This window comes from Hydra vulgaris, chromosome 02, assembly GCF_038396675.1.
Source record: "Hydra vulgaris chromosome 02, alternate assembly HydraT2T_AEP".
Classification (NCBI taxonomy): domain Eukaryota; kingdom Metazoa; phylum Cnidaria; class Hydrozoa; order Anthoathecata; family Hydridae; genus Hydra; species Hydra vulgaris.
Window position 1 is genome coordinate 18,544,972 of NC_088921.1, and position 8,115 is coordinate 18,553,086.

Consider the following 8,115-nt stretch of genomic DNA (forward strand, 5'->3'; position numbering starts at 1 on the left):
ATGGCACAGTCCATATTCTTGATTTTTTTCTGTCCAAACAGCTCTTTTATATGCTATTTTATGACCTACTATTATTTTAGTAACCTTAAGGGCTATCGCTTTTAAACATTTGCGTCTGCAACTTTTAATTTTGATATTTATACATTAATAGAGCAAAAAAATATTTTTCATAATGTTTAAGTTTTAATTAAAACTTTGACTTGAAAAACAAATTTGACAGCAAAAATGTACTTGAAAAGTTTTTATGTATATATTTATATTATTATTTCAATAGAAATAATAACTTATACAATAATCTAAATAATTCATAATTCTAAATTTTGTGCACAACTTTCCAAATTACAATAGAGAACCTTGGACTTAGCATTCCTGACATTTAAATAAATAAACTTGTAAACTTCGTCTTTTAAATTTTTTTAAGTATCATCAAAAAAATCAATAAACTATATCAGTCCTGTCTAATATAAAATAAAAATAAATATAAAATGAAAATAAATAAAAAATGAATAAATCTACTATAAGTCTAATTTATTGTCTTAAATCATGCACATATGGAATTAAAATATAACTATCCTTTGAGGTAAACAAACAACTTTACAAAGAATATCATTCTTTAAAATGTTCTTGCTGTCCATTTGAACTATTTGTATAAATATCTAAATCTCGTGAATCACATGGTTTGAGAAAAAGATTTCTCATATATGTCTTCTTAACAAATTTACAAGAAAAAAATCACCTGCCAACTTTTCTTTTACACAAACAAAATCTCCATTTTTTAAACAGAACCAGCTATCTCTATTTTTAGAAGAGATTTTTAAAATTAAAAGCCTGTGATTAATTCTCTCACGGGCTTTCTCTAATTATGAACTTTTTTTAATAATTTGAACAAGTGGACTCTTTGCATTACAAACAAACTTTTTTATTATGTGCATGTGATTTTCAAATGAGATACTGAAAAGCCGACATTAAAATTAGATCTTCTTTTTGATGGTATACATCATCATGAATATGTATTAATGGGTGTATATTATTGTTAAAAAATTTTGACTATATATGTCAATAGACTTATATATTATAGACAATCCACTCAAGTAGCTGTTTGGCATACTCCAATAAATGTATACTTTTTATTAAATCAGCATAACACATAATTCTTATACCAATATTCAACAATAAGAAACTAGTATAAACATTATTAAGAATTAAGATTATTAAGAATTCCCTTTAACACCACAGGTCCAGTATAAAGAAGAAACTGTTTAAATTCTGTGGCTTTCCATCTTTTTAGTTTATTTAAAGATCTAGGCTGCCTTGCGCATTCACTTGGCAGCTTCTAAAAGCTTCTAAAAAACCCTCAAAAAGATTTGATATCTTGTTGATTTGTGTCTGGGAGAGCCTGCATATTCTTGGACCTTCCTTTAAAAAAAAAGTAACTGCTTAACAACACCTAACATAACTAGATGCTAAGAATCAAGTAAGAAATTCAGAACACAAGAAATATTGTAATCAAGAAGAAAACTTCTCTTTAACTGATAACCTGGGTAACTACCTTGGAAAAAACCAATATCATGAGTACCAATATAATGAGTTAAATTTTCATATTAGCAGGAAATTAAAATGCTTGTAACCGATTAAAGACTGACACCAAAATAACACGGAACAACTAACGTCGAACATCTGACATCGATTTAGCTTAAGATTTTGTCAGTTGATGTCGTCGATGAAAATCTGAACTCCAATGTTAGATTGCCATTGGGTGCCCACTTGGTAGCTAAACATGCAAACCACGTCTAAGTTCCTTTCTTCTTGCATACTGTTCTCTTTAGACATATTGCGCTTAATTAAGAGGGGAAAAAACTTCGACTATCTAATAAAAAGTACTAAATAAAAAAATACTAAATAAAAAATCCTTTTTTGAAAAGTTTTAACATCGTTTTTAAAAATGTAATTCAAAACAACACAATGTAAATCAACGTAAGTATAATAAATAATATAAAAAAGATTTTCTAAAAATATATTCTTGAAAAGTTTTTAATTATTATTTAAACTAACAATACTTGACTCAAAGATATAGTATACCTTTTAAATGCTTTCTCTTTTTCTTCCAGGAAACCAAAATGAGCTCGTTTACTTTTAAAAACAGTGAATTAGAAAAAAAAAGAGAAATTTCGAGTTGTCTAAACAGCCTCTAAACTTCTCTGATTTATTTGGTGAAGGTAGTTCAGCTAAAGTGTACAAGTCAGTTGTGCAAAAGAAAATTGCAGCAGTTAAAGTTTTTAAAATCCAATTTTCAAAGAAACGTGTTTGGACGGTTTCTGATCAATTAAGACAACTTCAACATAAAAATATTGTTCAATTCTATGGGTTTAGTTTACGCCCTACAACTCTTTGTTTTGAGATTTGCTGTGTTCAACTTGATGATGTGATTGTACATTCATTAAAAGATTTATTAAATATTCAAAATGACAATATATTTTTCAAATTAAGTGAAAGGGTTGACTATATAACTCAAGCATGCAAAGGAATAGATTATCTCCACCAAAAAGATATCATACATCGGGATATCAAACCAAATAACATGCTAGTGAGTGGCACTTTAGAAATCTCATAGTAAAAATTTCAGACTTTGGAGATATGACAACAATAAAAAATACAACAACAAGTAACACAACAACTGCAAATGGATCAAAATTAGAGGGTTTAATAATAAGCTATGTAGCCCTAAAGATTGCTAAAAAAAACGAGTTTTCTTTCTGTATGGACAGATATTTATGCTATTGCTGTTTCAAGCTTTGAAATTTTATTTAACCTTGCCTCACCTTGGGAAAACATACTGCCTTTACTAAACGATGTTTTCCTTCTCGATGCAATTAAAAACAAATGGAAGACCAGATGTCAGCATATTAAGAAATCTCATCCTGAAAATGAGAAGGAGATTTCTAGACTTATTCACCTAATAACATTAGGTTGGAAAACATTACCAGAAGAGAGATTACCACTGGCAGATGTAAAAAAAGTTTTTTTAAATTACCAAGTATTTGTTTACTTTCATTTTCAAAAAAATTTTGATTTTGATTTTTTAGTTTCACAGAAGATTGAGTTGAGTAAGTAGTAAAATATTCTGTATGTAGAAAATGGAAATGTAAGTCACACTTTTTAACATTTTCTATTATTTACTGACTCATCCTTAGGCTTAACAAAATGATAGTATACAAATCTCTCCTTAGAATGAACCAGAAGTCATTTTTGAAAATGTTCCTGACTCGGTAAGTGGTGGCAACTTTTAGCATACAACTTATAACTTTATCTCCTACTTCTTACAGCATATTATGTTTTGGAGCTAGAATAACACAGATAAACAAATAGAATTTTATTGTGCATATCTTGTTAATTAGGTGGTTTTTTAAAACAAATTAAATATGCTGATTTCAAATATGCACAAAACATTTTTCACCATCACGTCAAGTTGTAGAGATTGGGTTCAAATCTTTAGTATTTAGGAAACTCCTAGATATTGTCTGAAAAAAAAGTTATTCAAAAGTATGTCAACCTGGGTCTCAAAAGAAGCGTATTTTCATAGAGATTTTAAAAATGGTATTTGTTTGTAATAAAAATAAGTACTTTTTGTATTATTGCTGAGAAACATTTTGTTAAATTTTTCTTAAAAGTCTTTAGCATTTTTTCACATAATTTTTTTTGTCAATAAATTTTAAGTAAAAATATTTATCTTTTCTAAAATCTCTATGAAATGAAGGTTTTTGACAGACCCAGGTTGACATACTTTTGAATACCTTTTATTTCGATAATACTTTACCTTACATACTAAAGATTTGAACCCAAATATCTTTACAACTTGACGTGATGGTGAAAAATGGTTTGCATATTTGAAATCGGCATATTTAATTTGTTTTAAAAAACCACCTAGTTAACAAGATGTGCACAATAAAATTTTGTTTGTTTATCAGTGTAATCAATACATTTAAAAGCTAATACTTTACAGTTTCATTTTTCAGCATGAAAGAACTCTCGTTCATCGAGAGAACCACATGTCACAACAATAACTGTTGAAAAAAATCAGTATGTAACTCCATTTCCTATTATTATTCCTTACATTGTTTTTACCCATAAGATATTTTAATATCAAAGTTTTTTTAAATATTTTAATACATTACCATAAAAAATTTTTTTTACAATTACCATTTTAGCGGCGTCTTCCTCCAACTGATATAGCAAAAAATTATATATCAATGATGACAGATTCTGATTTTATATACAAGAAATTTATTAACAAAACAAAAGCTCAGGAGATAACTTTAAGTTTGGAAAGGAAATATAAAAAGTATTTACAAATATTGTAAACATAACTTTTTGGTTTACGTAGGATATGGAGTTTTTGCATGTAAAAATATTCAAAAAGAAGAATTTATAGTTCAGTACAAAGGGGATTTATGCCTAAAGTGCGAAATGATAGAAAAACAAAAAAGTATACGAACAAACTAATGCTGGGAGTTATGTATATGACTTTATGCACAATAACATTGAATACAGGTAATAAACTTATCTTGTTTATTTCTATTTTGATATTAAAGGCATTACATAAAAAATCTTTTGAAATTTTAGTATTGATGCCACTTCTCATGAGGAATACTTGACTCGGTATGTCAATGACTCCAAATACTTTCCGAATGCAGTAATGAAAAAAGTTTTAACTGAAGATCGAAATCCACATTTGTGTTTATTTGCATTAAAAGAAATCAAACCTAATCAAGAAATTGTATACTTTTATGGTGTCGATGGTTTAACGTGGCATGCAGCGGTAAGGTTTTTCAATTTGGCGATTGTAACGTATAATAAAACCTACTTTTTAGTTTCGGTATTACTCCAAAAAGAAAAGAAAATTTGTATAACAACAAGAAAAAAAATTTTTAAATAGCAACATTTTGTAACATTTGAAAACTCTAGAGATAGATTAAAATATTATATAAATATTGCATAAATATAAAGTATTTGAAACAGTTTTAAGGTTTTGTTTATATACTTTAAGGAGTTAGAAAGGAAACAAGAGCAAATTAAGGAGTCAAAGGTAAACGATATTTTTCTAATTATTTGAGAATCTGTCTGTTAGTGAGATCAATACCATATAAACGTTTACTAAATATTAGCTGCTAAAAAGTAACAGTATGTACACTAAGTAGAATTTGAGTCGAGTATTATATATTATACTATTATATAAATATTTTTTATATTGTAGAGTAATAAATCAAAAAAAAAAACAAAGCTGAAATAAAACTGGCACAGAAACAGTCGCAAACAAATCAAGTGTTAGAATTTAAACTTAGAAAAAATGTTGCAGAAAATCCTCTATTTTTAATTAGTGATAAAAATCAAGTATCTTTTTTTATTACTTTTAAAACTTTTGTGCATTTTCAAATTAAATGGAAAACACAAATACTAACACAACAAGAAAATGAAAAAATAATCAGTAACCTTTTTTTTTTTTACTTTTTACTTTTTGTCAACAAAATACGGAATTTTTACTTTTTACTTTTTGTCAATTTTTACTTTTTGTCAACAAAATACGGAAATTTTTTTTGGTCTTTTATTTTTTACGGAAATTTTTTTAGGTCTTTTATTTTTTTTGGTCTTTAATTTTTACTTTTTGTCAACAAAATACGGAAAAACTGTCAGACAACCAGTTAAGAGTTTGATCAGGTCTGGTATTGGTATTTTGTACCAGCTTTTGTACAGCATTTAGGTCAAGTCTACTGGCACAATAACAAATCCGACGCTCAAGGTTTGATATATTACTTGTAGACCATCCATTATTGTACACATCCCACTTAAGCATTGCCCAATGGTATCTTCTGGGTTTTTAACCATTTTGTCACAATTATCTTGCTGAAGGAGCATTGAGTTGCATGTTACTCTTTTCAAGCCTTTGTTGACAAAATTAGAATGCATACTTGATAGTAAAAACATGTACACTTTTGAATTGACTGATTGTCCATTTGGAAGTACCTCAGCATAGACCATGCCATCAAATGAGAGCGCAAATCGCCATACTTTTTGCATCAAATTGTGATCTCCTTATAGGTTTTGGAGCTTCTTCACTCTTTAAAATCCAAGCGTGATTACTACATTTGTATCCAATCAATCTGTGGTAAATCAATTCAACAATTCAATTCATCTCATAGGATGGTCAGAAATTTATGCGCAAGTTTAATCCAATTTTGTTGATTTGCTGGGGTAAGGTAATAAGGGATCTATTGTGAACAAATTGATCTTTTCATCAATTTTTCGGTGATTATTGAATAAACTGAACCAAAAGAAATGTTTGCGACATCACAAAATTGCTTTATTGTTATAAATTTGTCTTCATCAAGCAGTTGCTGAATGATCTCAATGGTGCCTACAGTTGTTGGGGTACTGGGTCTACCTGACCTCGATTCATCTGAAAACAGACTATAATGACTTATCAATATATATATGTATATATTGATACATATATATATATATATATATATATATATATATGTATATATATATATATATATATATATATACATATATATATATATATATATATATATATATATATATATATATATATATATATATATATATATATATATATATATATATTTATATATGTACATATATATAGATACATACATATATATATATATATATATATATATATATATATATATATATACATACATACATATATATACATATATATATATATATATATATATATATATTAATATACATATATATATATATATACATATATATATATATATATATATGTATCAATATATATATATATATATATATATATATATATATATATATATATATATATATATATATAGATATATATATATATATATATATATATATATATATATATATATTTATACATATATATATATACTGGGTTAGTCAAAAGTTTTGTCTCGCCTTAGTGGCACTTTTTTTGAAGTACATTTTATCTCTTGTCAGCGTTGTAATTTATAGATAATTATTTTCAGTATCTAACCTTGACCTTAATACTGTTGTTTACTGATGTTATTTTTAAAAATATGTTTTTGACATAAAAACTATTTAATTTAATATACGAAGATTTTATTATAAAGCAGGAAGGTAAGAATATTTAATAAGGTGCTGTTATTAAATAAACGTAGTTATTTTATAATGAGCATGATTAATACATAGTATTTTGTCTATATTATTATAAAATGAAAACACGGATTGTTAGGGTTTAGTTTATTTTAAAGTTGAAATTTTCATCATGCATGTCAAAAGTTTTGTCTCCCCCCACCCTAAAATTAAATTTCAATTACAAGCGAAGTATTCTGGAAAACTTATGTTTTGTATTATTATTTTAGATGGGAAAAATAGCTGGTGTCACAAATACAGCTCCTGCTTTAAGAAAAAGAATGGCGGAACTGCAGATAGCCGGCATGACGAAGACACAAATTGCCAAAAGTGTTGGGGTGTCATCCACGAACGGTTCAGCGGTACTGGACAAAATCACCATCGTCAAAGTTTAATGACAAGTTTCGTTCTGGTCGTCCGAAGGCTTTGTCACCAGCGTCAAAAAAAATCATCACCGAAACTATAAAAAATAAGTGGGGTTCATCTCCAGGTGCTTGCGCAAGAAAGCTGAACATGTCGCATCGATATCGGGAAAAAAATAAAATCGTATGAGAGTCAACTGTACGAAGATTCGTTCGCGAACAACCGTGGGGTAAAATTGCTTATAAACAGCCAAAAAATAAAGACGATCGCTTAAAGCTGTGCCAGTGGTTAGACGAAAACGGGTATCTGGACGATAACCATTTGGGGCGTATCAAGAGGAGTCACATTCTTTGGACGGATGAGTCGCCCATCGAACTTTTCCCGACTCCGAACCGACAAAATGTCCGCATTCGCACTGACGACAAAACTAAAATTATCCCGGCGCAGAAGCCAAAAAATGGACTTAAAATTATGGTTGCCGGTGGAATGTCAGGGTATGGTTTGACAAAATTAATAATTGTCCCAGAAAAAGTTACGATCAATGCTGATTATTACATAAATAATATTCTTCCAGTTTATAAAGAAGCT